This window comes from Eurosta solidaginis, chromosome 4, assembly GCF_040869045.1.
Source record: "Eurosta solidaginis isolate ZX-2024a chromosome 4, ASM4086904v1, whole genome shotgun sequence".
NCBI lineage: Eukaryota > Metazoa > Arthropoda > Insecta > Diptera > Tephritidae > Eurosta > Eurosta solidaginis.
This window is the reverse complement of record NC_090322.1, coordinates 13,881,034-13,895,894: the sequence shown is the minus strand read 5'-3', so window position 1 is coordinate 13,895,894 and position 14,861 is coordinate 13,881,034. Positions and strand designations below refer to the sequence as shown.

General features: G+C 35.5%; 1 protein-coding gene across 1 annotated transcript in view; it reads right to left on the bottom strand.

The window, feature by feature from the left end:
- LOC137249091 (protein tweety) overlaps positions 1-14,575 on the bottom strand; it is a 295,423-nt gene extending 280,848 nt beyond the window's left edge. The window contains exon 1 of the mRNA XM_067780266.1: positions 14,077-14,575. The gene's annotated coding sequence lies outside the window, so the exon portion shown is untranslated. The remainder of the gene's footprint in view (positions 1-14,076) is intronic.
- Between the last annotated feature and the right edge of the window lie 286 nt (positions 14,576-14,861).

Here is a 14,861-nt window from a genome sequence, read left to right as displayed (position 1 = left end):
GTATTAAGTAAAAAAGTTTCCAAGAGTGACTCACTTTTCCGAAATAGCTTAAGCCTCGATTAAAATGACCCACATACAAACTTCATAGTTTTAGACCAAACCCAATGAGAAATGTAATGATTTATTTTTAAAACGGTTCTAAGTGGGTAGTTGTTGTTATGAAGTGGGGTGCGGCACTCCTCCCTTTTTCACTATTGATCAGACCTCGACCTAAGTGGGCAAGATACCAAATAATATTGGTCTTATTGAAATAGACCTAATGTTTTAGCGTTTTCCAAAAAATTTCCAAATAAAGGGGTAAGGAGGTGGCAAGAATGAATGTATGAGCCTCTTATATGAAATTTCACTAACTTAGGTCAAAACACTGAGAGTTATAACTTAATTGTGGCGGCCGAGGAGGAGTGGTGATAGCGTGCTGCATCTACCACACCGAAGATCCTGGGTTCAAGCCACGAGTATAGCAACATCAAAAATTTAGAAAGGAGTTTTTAAATTAGAAACAAATTTTTCTAAGCGTGGTCGCCCATCGGCAGTGATTTGCAAATGCTCCGAGTTTATTTCTGACCTGAAAAGCTTCTCAGTGAAAACTCATCTGCCCTGCAGATGCCGTTCGTAGTTGGCATAAAACATATAGGAGAAATTAAAAGGAGCACGACACAAATTCGAAGCGAAGCTCGGCCTAAATCTCTTCGCGCCTTGTGTTTTTTATAACCTATCTTTCTCAAAAAAAACATAACCAATAAATTCTTCCAGACATTTTGCCACCTGTTTTGCGAATCTCGAACAGAATCATCTAACCCGTACTGGCTTATTGAGTCCCAAAGCTGGTGAAGTTTTCTCAGGGAGCTCCCCTTTTAAAATCAGTATAGATGGACATCCAAAATTTTACATTTACAATATTTGATTTAGATTTATATTGCACTTAAAAAAATAACAATTTAATTAAAAAACGAAATTCTCGAGTTCGGCTGGAATATGAGTCAAAAACGATATTTAGACCAGGTTTTAACCAGGGTATTTTTCAAGCAATGAATCAACAACGTGATTTATGAACTAGATTTATTTGTTCCTGTGCTTAAATAACAGTTATTTATTGACAAAACAAATAGATCACCCTAATAAATCTCAGAGATATCTTTACCCTTTTAAATAAACCGTTTCTTTAAATAATTATTCTATAAAGCGTGATTAACTCTTATTTATTAAAAATAAATATTTCTCTACAAATATTCAGCCAACTCTTATTGTGGAGCACTGCTATTAACTCATTAGTCATTTTACCACCCATAGCTCTATTTAAATGTTAAATGTTTCTACATACAGTAATTAATTTATTTTTAATTTCGGTAACGCTTTTTAAATTAGATATGCTTTCAAAGAAATACAAAAACAAACTTGGCATTCGAAACTAAATAGCTAGCGATTACTTATATAAGGGAAATTGTAGCTGCTTGCCTATTACCTTTTTGAGTTGTTGTTGTTGTTGTTGTAGCGATAAGGTTGCTCCCCGAAGGCTTTGGGGAGTGTTATCGATGTGATGGTTCTTTGCCGGATACAGATCCGGTACGCTCCGGTACCACAGCACCATTAAGGTGCTAGCCCGACCATCTCGGGAACTATTTATGTGGCCACATTAAACCTTCAGGCCATTCCCTCCCTACCCACCACCAAGTTCCATGAGGAGTTTGGGTCCGCCAGAGCCTCGTCTGTTAGTGAAACAGGATTCGCCGCGGATGGGTGAGGTTGGTAATTGGGTTTGGAGAAGCTATATATTGCGCTGGCAACCTGAACGGTTGCGCTACACAGCCCCTTGAATCTGGTATTTTAGTCGCCTCTTACGACAGGCATACCTACGGCGGGTATATTCTGATCCCCTAACCCGCTGGGGGACCTTTTTGAGTTCTGCTAAACTATTGTCATTAATATTTGAAAATCATAAATGGCACCTAAGTTAGGTATTGAATATAATAATATTAATAATTTGCTACTGAAGAAAATACTATAATAAGAAAAAACGTTGTGAGATTTTATGGCGTTCCCGGTTTAACCCCGAACCATCATCATATACAACGAAAACGAGCATCATATAAATAGTTGTGATCTTTTTTGACTCATTTGAATAACTTCTATATATTTGCTTGTACTAAATCTAACTAAGTTTTAGTATTAAACTCACTACAGCTGCTGAGGAGTGGATGTAAGCCGATCTTCTTACCATTGAAATTGGGTTCCTCGGCAAGCTTCTACAAATCTGGAAGACTTTCGTGTCCTAGAAAATATTTTTCTCTGTTCAAAGCTTAACATTTCATACTAACACTTCAATTCCTTCCATAGTTTTTGTACTCCAGCAGTAAAAACACCGAGTAGCGGGACTCCAGGCGCAGTACAAAGCTTTATAGCTTCAGAGCTCCTGCAATGCAATTGTCAACCTCACACCTACGCGAGAGGAATCCCTTTACAAATAAAATAAATAAACAAATGTAAGGCGCGATAACCTCCGAAGAGATCTAAGGCCGAGCTTCACTTCCAATTTGCGTCGTGCTCCTCTTGATTTTCCCTACACATTGGCCGGACGGGACCTACATGTTTTTTGCCGACTCCGAACGGCATCTGCAAGGCAGATGAGTTTTCACTGAGAGCTTTTCATGGCAGAAATACACTCGGAGCGCTTGCCAAACACTGCCGAGGGGCGACCCCACTTAGAAAAATTTTCTTCTAATTGAAAAACCTTATTTCTAAAATTTTGATGTTGCAGGTGTGGCAGGTGGAGCACGCTACCATCACACCACGGTGGCCACACCGAATATGCAGGCGAGGCGACCTCAAGTTCCTCCTGTAACCACATTAATCGTTCCCGAGATGGTCGTGCTAAAACCTTAATGGTGTTTGTTACCCGAATGTACCGGATCTATATCCAGCAAAAGACCATCAATATCGACAACACTTTCCAAAACCTTCGGGGAGTGTTTTTATCTTTAATATAACAACAACAACAGTAAATCTTAGGCAGCATGCTGCATCAACACGTAGCATTTACCTTGTGGCTTTGGGAAAAATGTGAAAAAAGTGGTGGAATATGAAAGGATGGCGTTTCCAAGTGTTAGTATGAAATGTTACTTATTTCATTAGGTCCAATATTCTCAGAGAAACAAATCGTAAATAATTTATGATTCTGCATACATGGTCTTGTGACGAGTTTAATCTTTCAATGTAAATTAAAACTAAGCTAGATGAGCTGTATTATCCAAATGTAGGCGGGGTTGGTGTGATTCATGCAAGACGTATGCATGTTCAAATGACTTCTGTGTTGAATCTTTGTTAATTTGATCGTTTATTAATTACTGAAATCTTGATATATAAAAATGATAAAAATTATAAAAGTGTACAAAAATTTTGGAAAAAATCAATTTGTAAGAATGTTAAAAACGCGGTAGATTACAATTTTTCCAATTTTCGACAATCTACCATCACACCACCGTGGTCACCTAGCTCTGCTCTTCTAACTAACAATTATTTATTTCATACCAGTGAAAACTGTGAAAATAACAGATTTGCTTCAACATTAGAATAACAGTAGCTGTTGATGTGACAGAGATTTCAATGACATAGATGAATGGATTTGCGACCCTTTGTTTCGAGAGGCCGCTGTCAAAATGCATATTTTTTATAATATTTGTCAATGATTGCACTCCAAGCAAAAAAGGATATATCCGAATATGAGGATTTTTGACATACATTTAAAATGATTTTCGAAAAATATTTATTTCTTTAAACTTAGTTTACAATAATACGACTAGAAAATTTACATTTTAATTAAATTAATTAGTTAAATATTGCAACAAAAACTGTTTTTGATATTAGAGAAAAATTGTAAGTTTACAAACGGCGATGGTTACTAGGACATGTTTCTGAATTTCACTTCTTCATCAGCTAGCTTTTCGGGAGCTGATCATTGAACTCGAATCTCCAACATTCATATCAGTGCAAAGGCAGATGCCTTTAGCCACTCAGCCATATGAATGTCCCGTTGCTCGCTGTACAATTGCTCTCTAAGAATTGCCTTTTAGTTTATATTCCTTTTGTTCACCATGTAGGCGCATACACTCTGTATGCAGTTTATTCCTAATAGTGTGTAAAACTGTTTTTAGTGATAACTTTTGAATGGAAAATAATATTTACCCTCCGCCTTCGAACTACATATATTTACACTAAAACACGTATTTTTATCTTTTTTCCCATAATTTTAGAATGCATTTCTACAATTGTAGACCAAACTGAAATTTACCCAAAATTTTTGGCCCGTTTTTCGTTTTAGCTTCCACATTTTTTGTTCTGGAACCCGCTTCAGCTGACGCGAGGGATTTATCTGTGATTGTTGCCAGCACAAATTTCAGATAAATCACTCGTGAGACGAAAAAAATTAGAGCGTTTCTCTTCAAATAAGCTGATGCATTTGCATAATTTTGACAGTTGTGCGCTCTTGAAATTACCAATGAAATCAGTGCGTTTAACAGACAAATCAGTTAGATTTATGGAGAATCTGTCATTTTTACAGAATATTGTTAATTTGAGACCAACAGTTTAAAAAAAAAATGTAAGGCGCGATAACCTCCGAAGAGATCTAAGGCCGAGCTTCTCTTCCAATTTGCGTCGTGCTCCTCTTGCTTTTCCCTACAAATTGGCCGGACGGGACCTAAATGTTTTATGCCGACTCCGAATGGCATCTGCAAGGCAGATGAGTTTTCACTGAGAGCTTTTCATGGCAGAAATACACCCGGAGCGCTTGCCAAACACTGCCGAGGGGCGACCCCGCTTACAAAAATTGTCTTCTAATTGAAAAACCTTATTTTTAAAATTTTGATGTTGCTTTGCCCGGGGTGTGAACCCAGGGCATACAGTGTGGTAGGCGGAGCACGCTACCATCACACCACGGTGGCCGGTTGAATCAACGCAAACAATTTTACTGAATATCTTTTAATTCAAGAACAACAAAAATGATTTGTTAATTTTACTAGCTTTATTTCATTGGGGATTAGAATTTCGGTTCACCCTGTATTGATATTGTATGATTTTATAAAATATTGTAAATAAATATGTTGGAATGCATGAGATCATATAACAAAATGTAAATAAATTAATCATCAATACAATTGAAAATATTTACATATGTATATGTATGTATTTATGAATATTCGATATAGAGCTATAAGCATTAGCAAGTTCACACTATTGTATTTACAAATGATAAATATGAGCTGTTCTATTTTTTACTGGACTTTGAAGTCCGAGTTCGCAAATCACTTTTTATTTGAAGTTTTTTTATACGCTTTAATTTAACTAAGTTTGTTTAATTTAATGTTTAAAAGTTTTTGTTGGGGCAAATTTTCAAATATATTTTTTTTTTGCTTTCTTAAGAGTATTTTGGTTTGGTTTATTTTTATTTGGTTAACAAAAATAAATATTATTTATATGTAAAGTGGAAAGTGCCTTCCAACGATTAGCTCTTTGATGGATCGGGCGCTTCGGGATATTCATACCTGGGCATCTAATGTCGGGTTGAAAGTCAATGCGGAGAAGACGGATATGGTCTTGTTTACAAAGAGGTACAAGGTCCCAAATTGGACCAGGCCTAAGTTAGGAGGGGTGACCTTACAGGAGAAACCTTGCACAAAGTATCTAGGAATCATCCTATACAATAAGCTGTCATGGAAGCTCAACGTGGAGGAGAGAGTGAAGAAGGTTTGAAAGGCACTTTATGCATGTAAAAGAATGCTGGGGTGTACGTGGGGCTTATCGCCCTCTCTTTCTCATTGGGTTTTTACAGCGATTGTAAGCCCTATCCTATACTATGGAGTTCTTGTTTGGTGGAAAGCCACACAAAAAGCAACCTACCTCAAAAAATTAGAGGGGGTATGCAGACTATCAATGCTTAGCATTACGGGAGCCCTGAAAGCAACCCCGACAGCTACAATGTATGCCATTCTGCACATTCCACCTGTAGACCTGGTAGCAAAGAACATAGCGTTAACAACTGCAACCAGGCTCGGTGCCTCGGGGCAGCTTGAGCGCCGACCATACGTCCATAGTAGTATAGCGTCATCAATCGCAAGACGAACAGACTACCTGATTCCCTATCTGTGCTTCGGGGGCGATCTTAAGGCCACAATAGAGGTGGACGGTTGGCGCAAGAGTGCTCAAATGGCGGACGAGGCGATACATGTGTACACAGATGGTTCCAAAGTAGTGGAAGGAGTAGGGTCTGCGGTATACTGTGCTGATCCGGAAATAAACAGATCCTACAGGCTGCCGGATTACTGTAGCGTTTTCCAAGCACAAATAGTAGCCGTAACCAAAGCAGTAGAAACCCTGGAAGAAAATAGCCCAGCTGAACTCGTGTTAACTTTTATATTAACAGTCAAGCAGCAATTAAGGCAATAATCTTGCATAGCACAGCATCTAAATGCGTGTTAGAGTGTAAGCAGTCCCTGGAGAGAATCGGGACAGGGAGAGGCGTACATCTATATTGGGTCCCAGGGCCTATGGGAATAGATGGGAATGAAGAAGCAGATGAACTAGCAGGGCGTATGCCTTGAAGCTTGCTCCGTAGACGTCCCAATTAGACTGGGCGAAATTAAACGAAGGTGAGAGGTGCACATGATCGACCAAGCAGGCAAGGCGTGGGTTCAAGCGCGAGGCTGTAAAGTGTCGAAGATTATGTGCAGGTTTTACAACATTAGACTAACAAAGTTGCCTCTATCATTAAAAAGAGAGGAATGTAGACTCATGACGGGTATTCTGACTGGACACTGCCTTCTGGCTTTCACATGCCTTTAAATTAGGCTTGGTCAGTGATAGCAGATGTAGGAAGTGCGGGCTGGAGGAGGAAACGATCGAGCACGTTCTGTGCTCTTGCCATGCACTTGCCAGGCTAAGACTCCAGCTATTAGGAATGATACAGCTGCCAGATATAGAAGCAGCAAGTGGTTTAAATCCTAGGAAGCTTCTAGTATTTGCCAAGAGGACGGAGTTATTTTATGACATAGGTCCTGGTTTTTGATAGGGTTTTTCAGTTTGGGTCGTTAAAACAAACTTCTGGTAACACTACGGAGTTATTCAGTCTATGTGAGGTCCTCATGGACCGACTAGTTCAACCTAACCTATATATAAATATTATTTAAGTTATTGATGTTAATATAAATTCAATTAAATCACTTCTTATTTTAAATAAAATTTTTGTCATCCCCTATCTCATTAAATTTAAAATTAATATAATTTCCCAAACAATTCACTCAGTGATTACTCATTCATTTGTCAACTTACACGGTTAGTGTAAGCTCACCTGCATACTAAGTTTCAGTAATTTTGTTTTTGTTTTTGGTTTTGTTTTTCTCCTATTCTTCATTATGAAATAGGCAATCAAATAAATAGTAGTAGCATCGAGGCAAACGGCATTTTAAACAATTGAAATAAATATGAAGAACACTTGCTCATAAGTGAACGTCCAAACCTATACACTCAAATGGGTACACACCCTGTAGGAAAAAAAGAGCAACTGAGTATGAATACGTCAACTTCATATGTTTGTTTACGATAACAAAGTTTTTACTACATTTCTCTATGATCGGATAACATTTGAACACTCGACTAGAAAAGTGACCAGCCAAGACATTTACTAAAGAAAAAAGAAGAAAATACAAGTTTGTGCCTCATTTTTATTCAAAATTCAAGAATAGTTAATTGATACCTTTTCAAGACTTTTTATGTTGTTTTTGTAATCGCGAAGACACTCCCCGAAGGTTTGGAAGAGTGTTGTGAATATAAGGGACTCTTTTCGTTTATAAATCCGGTACGCTTCGGTACCATCACTTTTTGGTACAAGCCAGGTCCCTCGAACATTTAAATATGTGGATTTTAGGGTATATTCTAAGCGCCATTTCCTCTTTTCTATTTATAAAATTAAAACTCAATTCTTTTGTAAAACAAAACAGCGAATCTTCTGTGCCGATTCTTCGAAATCATGTTTTATTATTATTATTGTACAGAATATATGCGATAAATCAGCAAATTACAATAAAAGTAGCATGAGTAGCAAAATACCTTCGGCTCTTCCTGTTTTAAAATGAGATACTTCTGATACGAAATGTCACAAATTAAATACTTAATTTAGTAGTTTGAATTTTCCAACCATTTGTCGTTCAAACGTTCGTGCTTAAACAGCATTTTGAAACCAAGAGTATGATGCAAACCAAACACAGTATTGGTTTACTATAAGCGTATAGCAACTTCATTTTTTGTTTTGATTTGTAAAGTTGAATTCATTTCATCTAACAGTCCCACTTCCACACTTACTTCATCTCCTACTACTACTATCACTCCCACTTCCACACTCACTCCCACTCGAACTCCCTCTCATTGCACTGCCCATCACCACTGCACGGAGCATCGAATTTTTGCGGACCACCCCATGTTTATCAATTTTACTTGTTTCCATCTACACTTCCTGAGCTAAGCTAAGTTGCACGGCGTCAATACGTTTGCCCTTAACCCTTCTCCCGACCACACCATTCGCTTGTCGATTTTACTTTTTTCCAGCTACAGTTCCTAAGCCAATCAAAGTCTTACGGTGTCAAGACGTTTGCTCTGAAACCTTATCGCGATCTACAATCTCAAATACATTGCTGTAGTCATAGGAAAGGACTGTCAACACGCTGTTACCGGAGAGAGCCAGTTGCCAGCTCCTCAAATCAGGCTGGGGCAGCAGCGTCTTTTGCACTGAATAGAAAGGAAAGCTTTGTTTTAGTTCAGGCTGCCTACATATTTCTTCATATGCGCACACTCTTCGAGATATTTTTATGACTTCGAGCTGGATTCGTCGAGACTTCGCTCTGGCTTCTAGTATTAATTTTGAATCAACACTATCGCTCTAGAAAATAAAATGTGGAATCGTTTTCATTGCCGCAGCCTTCACATTTTTGGTCTGCTGTTACATTCAATGCTAGACCATAACCGAACTCAATCTTTTTATCCGTTTTGTTGGTCCACTGCTGCATTACAGTGGGTTATAATGGTAAGTACTCCAGTGGACCACATAATCCAACGATTTTGGCAGGGTTTTTAATGTTAGGTTAGGTTAGTTATTTGGTAAATAATAAGAAATTCTATAGCATATTTACGAAACATTTTTTTATGCTAGCAAATAACGCGTGCATTTGACTTGCTTCAATGCTCGTTGATCACCAACTAAACCACTACTACTACAATCATAATACTCTTACCAACACGGTCACAGTTTCAGTTTTGCAAAGCCCTGCTCTACAAATTTCGCTCGGTTTCGAGATTTGGGATTGTTTACTTTATGAGTCACCTGTGAAATTTCTGCCAGGGTAATTAAATGTTGTATATAGCTTCAAATTTACATAAATATCCATGTGTAAGCTTTTGTTTTTCTTATTTGCCAACATAAGCGAAATAGAGTACTGCTACCGGTAATCGTCGAGTGACGCCAAGTGCTTACGAAAGCTGGTTAATTCTATTTCCATTTTTGATTGGTTTTCTTAGCGATTGCGATCGCCAGCACTTGAGTAGACAATACTTAGGCGGCTTACTTCACATTTTTTGTTTAAGGGTTCTACGTAGTATATACATTAAGGTTGTACCAAAATGTATACAACAAAAATTAAGCTGACAGCGAACGCTGCTATTGGCTTGGAGAAAGAGAGACCTGAACAAAGAAATTTACTGAGATATTCAAATGCGCACAGTGTATTCCGTTGCATTCTGATGTGAAGTCAAGCTTGCCTCTTTATTCTTGGAGTGCGAACTTTAAATTGAATAGTAATTGACATCGATAAGGATACATCGGTTAATTTATTTAAAATTAAGAAACTTTTAGAAATCTCTCATGGAACCAGTTTTGGGAAAATTTTAGAATAGCACCCCCCGAGTTTGGGGTAAAACTTGGTATCAAATGAAAGAGGGAGTTGTCCCGATCACAAGTATATATATTTTTAGGTGCGCAAACTTATAATTTAAAAGTTATTTGTTGTTAAAGTTTGCAAATTTAGCAAATTTCTATAGCACTTTAAATTACAATTTACACCTCTTTGAAAACCTTAATCCACATTCATATCTATATAAATTGGCAACGATAAACTTAAATTCCATTTTTGTATAATTCACATTTCATTTTTGCATTGTTTTTACTTATTATAAATGTTTTTATTAAATCAATTGCGCTTTTGTAGCAACATGCACATTTATATATATATATTTTATCGATGACATTACAAAGCTGTGCTGCCACATAAACAACAAAAAAAAAAAAAAACAAATATAAATATTACCTTACCACCTTTCAGTTAATAAAGAAAAAGGAAAATATATATTTTTACTACTCATTTTGAAAAGTTGAAACACCTTTCCGCGTAGGCGGCCTTCGGCCGCGCTTATAAAAAATAACCCTGAGCTACGCCATGCCAAGTCCGGGTGGTAGCCACGGTTATACCACACACCCGGACTTGGCATGGCGTAGCCCAGGGTTATTTTTTATAAGCGCGGCCGAAGGCCGCCTATGCAGAAAGGTGTTCTACGCAGAATTACTGTGCATGGCGCAGCCGGTGTTGGATCGGATAACATCAGAATAAACGTTCACGAATGCAAAAAAGACCTTTTTCAAATTTTTGGCATATAAAGACTAGAAAAGTTAAAGATATATATGGGGTATTCCATCCCATTTCGACCAATTTGGAACCCGACCCCTTCAGAATTGGCTGGAAGTTTTTCTTCTTTTTCTAGCTTACGAAAGACGTTTTTCAGAAGTTTTTCAAATTTTTTCATCCAACTCAAAAAAAGTTATGAATTTAAAAAAAAACACCGTTTTTGTTTTCAAAATGCTATAACTTTTTCAAAAATTGACCGTTTGGGATCTTTTTTTTTTAAATTTGTTTTTAATGTACTTTTCGGAAAAAATTCAAAAAAATTTTAAAGGTTTTTTTTTTGTAATTTTTCAGTTTTTCGAGATTTTTCGAATTTCGCCCTTTTTTTCTCATAAAAAACTTCTATCAATTCTGCAATCATCCCCACTAATCCCGGAGTGGGCCGAGAATTTTTTTTTTTTTATTTAATTGAAAAAAAAACTTTAAAATTTTTGTTTCTATTTTTTCCGAAAAGTACATTTAAAAACAAATTAAAAAAAAAGATCCCAAACGGTCAATTTTTGAAAAATTTATAGCATTTTGAAAACAAAAAAAGGGTTTTTTTTAAATTCATAACTTTTTTTGAGTTGGATGAAAAAATTTGAAAAACTTCTGAAAAGCGTCTTTCTTAAGCTAGAAAAAGAAGAAAAACTTTCAGCCAATTCTAAAGGGGTCGGGTACAAAATTGGTCGAAATGGGATGGAATACCCCATATACATCAAATGAAAGGTATTGTTGTAAGTTATTTTTCGATTCTGCACTTGTTCCGTTTTTTAGATGTGGCAGCACAGATTTGTAATGTCATAAAATATATATATACACATAAAAGTTGTATAGAAATTTGCAAACTTTAACAACAAATAACTTTTAAATTATAAGTTTGCGCACTTCAAAATATATATATTTGTGATCGGGAGAACTCCGTCTTTCATGTGAACCCCGAACTCGGGGGATGCTAAACTAAATCGCTGCCCCAGTTTTTGTTCTTTTTTTTTTTTTGTTTTGCTTTGAAAACCCTCCAGTGGGACAGCACTTTTCAGGTGATGCGGCTATAACAATCCAAACATAGGTTTTTTTGGCTCCTCCTAATGTTATATTGTAAAGTGAGTTTGTTTACGAAAACATACAAAAGCGGGCACCATTCAAAACCGAAAATATATTTTTAGAGCAATGCGGATGCAGCTGGCTGGGGCTAATACATTTTTGTACCCCTTTTTGCTATGATATTTTTCAGTTAATTTTGTGACACATGAATGCTCTTGAACTTCAATCGGCTATAGTTTTCATTGAATGAGAGGATGGAGGAGCTGGTTTCCTCGAAAGTTCAGATAAGTCAATGTGCCACAAACCGTGGATTAATCAGTTCTAGTCCTTTCAATCTAACCAATCTTAAACTATGATAAGGCTGCGGAGTCTTTATTATATATAAGTATTTTTTTATAAGAACCTATTTCGGTATTCGCAAAAAATTTCGAATCGCTTTCCACTCCACATCGTACGATTGTTTATCAGTATTGTAGTTAGCATATTTAAATACATTGAATTCATTCAAAGCTGCTACACCTTGTTCAGTCTTAGTTCAGAAAGTTGAAATTAAAGCTTAGAAAGTTACAAGGAAAGCTGAGAATTTTTAAGTCAAGTTCAGAAGATTTCAATTGTAGCCCAGAAAATTACACTTGAAGCTCAGAATTTTAAATTAAACTTCCATTATAATTTCCTGAGCTTCAATTGAAATTTCTGAACTTCAATTTTAACTTTTTTTATTTGCGACTTTCTGAACTAAAACTGAATAAAATAATAAAAAAAAAAAATGTTTAAGTTAAGCGGTTTTATTGAAAACAATACTTGCATGAAGTAATAATAATACTAAAATCTAGAAAATAATTAGGTAGGTCTTAGGTACTAGCCATTACACTCCTCATCAATCTGGGGCGTTGATCAGGCAATTAAATAAAAGCGTTGGACGCCTGAAGTTTCTAAAAATATGAGGCGTAGCATAACCTGATTAAGGTTCAGTTGGTCTTACGGAATTTTGTATTAAACATTTTTTTTTTGTTTTTTTATAATTTACACGCATGAGCTATGAAAGGTTACATATTAGGACCGAAATATTTCAATCTTAAAAATATTTAGTTTTAAGTTTTTGAAAACTTACAACATCAAAAATTATCGTATTTTATTTCACAAATTCCAAAATTTTTGGGTTTTTACAGTATTGAAATTATTTTTTGGTTATTCTCACAAAGAATAGTTTTTGTTCCAACATTTTTTTCAGAATAAAAAAAATTGTTTACAAAATTAAATAATTGAAAAAAAAAAAAAAAAAATTGTTGGCTGAAACTTTTGGATGAAAAGAAATAACTTCTTTACCGCACCACTTTTTCAATAATTATTTTGAGCAACTCGAAATTTTTATTAGTTAGAAATTCTATATATAAAAGTTAAATGAAAATTTTCTAAATCCTGTAAGAACTAAAAACTTTTAAACAGTTGCGAGTATGCTCTACCCAGCAAACCAGTTAGAAGTGTTTTTTCTTTTTTTTAGACTTATGACAAGAACATTTGTTTCTAAATTTTGTACCATCCGTTTTAAAAATACGTAAAAATTAGATTTGAAATTTCTAAAACTTTTCAACTTAAAGTATTTAGATTGAAAATTTTGAAAAAGCGTATATATTTTAAATTTTTTTTATTTTAAGAACCTTGAAAAATTTAAGAAACTGAATAAATTTTTTGAAATACATTTATAAGTACATACATTTTATAAGTAAAATAATCCTAAGGATTTTAATACTGATTGCTCCATGGAATATGGTCCTATCTGGCATGCCAGTTCGAAAACTCGCTATGTCAGGTATGGGCGTATCGGAAATGGTAGTCACGGCAGTGTGATATTTGCTCAGCTGTAGATATAGACAAAGTTTTTTTTATTGCTGTAGTGTCACTTTTACTGATTTTTTAAATGAAAAATTGTTATTTGTAAATTTAAAAAAAATCGAAAATTTTAAATTTAGTTATGTATGTTTTTTGTTCGTTATGGTAATTATGAAAGTTTTGTGACTTTGGAAAAGTTTGCAAGTTTTAAACGATTTTTCGAAAAATTCTAATTCATTTGTGTAGTTTTTTTTGTTTAATTTATTAATTTCTAATATGAAAAATGTATAAATACATACATACATATTAGAAACAAAATTAATTTTCCATTCCCCCTAAATCGTTATTCATCCTACCATACCTAGCCATACTAATCAACCACTGACAGTCAACCGGACAGCTGCATGCCCCTCTCGGTTTCTATCTACCCACACATGTCTGTTAATATACACACACTCCCATGCATACAAAGATTACAATTTATGGTTTTCAAGTTACAAAAACTTACTTTTAACAAATGTTGGTTACATTTAAAAATATTTTTAACTAGCAAAAAACGTTTTCTTTCATTATAATTGATTCGATTTCGTTAGAATAAGCGCTTCGACGTCAATATTCTGTCATTTCGTTTTCATTAACTCCATTTTTTTCACGTTTTCCTTATATTTTTTACACTTTTCTTTATTAGTTTAAACTTAAGTATTACTCGGTGTTTCTATATACATATGTATGTGAGATTCTTTTTTTTATTTCCTTGCTACAAAGTTGTTCCGCAGCTTGTAGTGTTTGCTTCTTTGTTTTCAATATCTGTGCTTGTTATTGTTTTTCACTGATATCTTATTATTTTTACTTCTTTGTTTTTCGCTGGAGCACTAAGCCACGCGCTCACGCTCGTTTTAGATTCGTACACAACTGCGGCCACTTCGAAACTCAGGCAATCAGCCACTGCCTACGTTTTTCCCAACATTTGTTTAATACAATTTTATCTCAAGAATAGCATTTGTCGATAATTTCCACTACTTTTGATTTGTTGTATGGCGCACATGTACACACAAAAGTTGACTTTGCAAGGCATTGTAGTTTGTATGTATGCGAGATTGAAATTAGCATTAGCAACACTGATAAACTGGTTCTGAATTTTTTGATTACACTGAGTGTGCGAGCGTGATGGCTATAGCGTTTCACGTGCAGCATGCGGCGAAATTAAAGCGACGAGTTCGTTTTCAGATTGGATTTGACAGTTGACTGTCACTTGGTAGCTCGTTGGTTTTGGTTGACAGCTCTAGGGCTGAC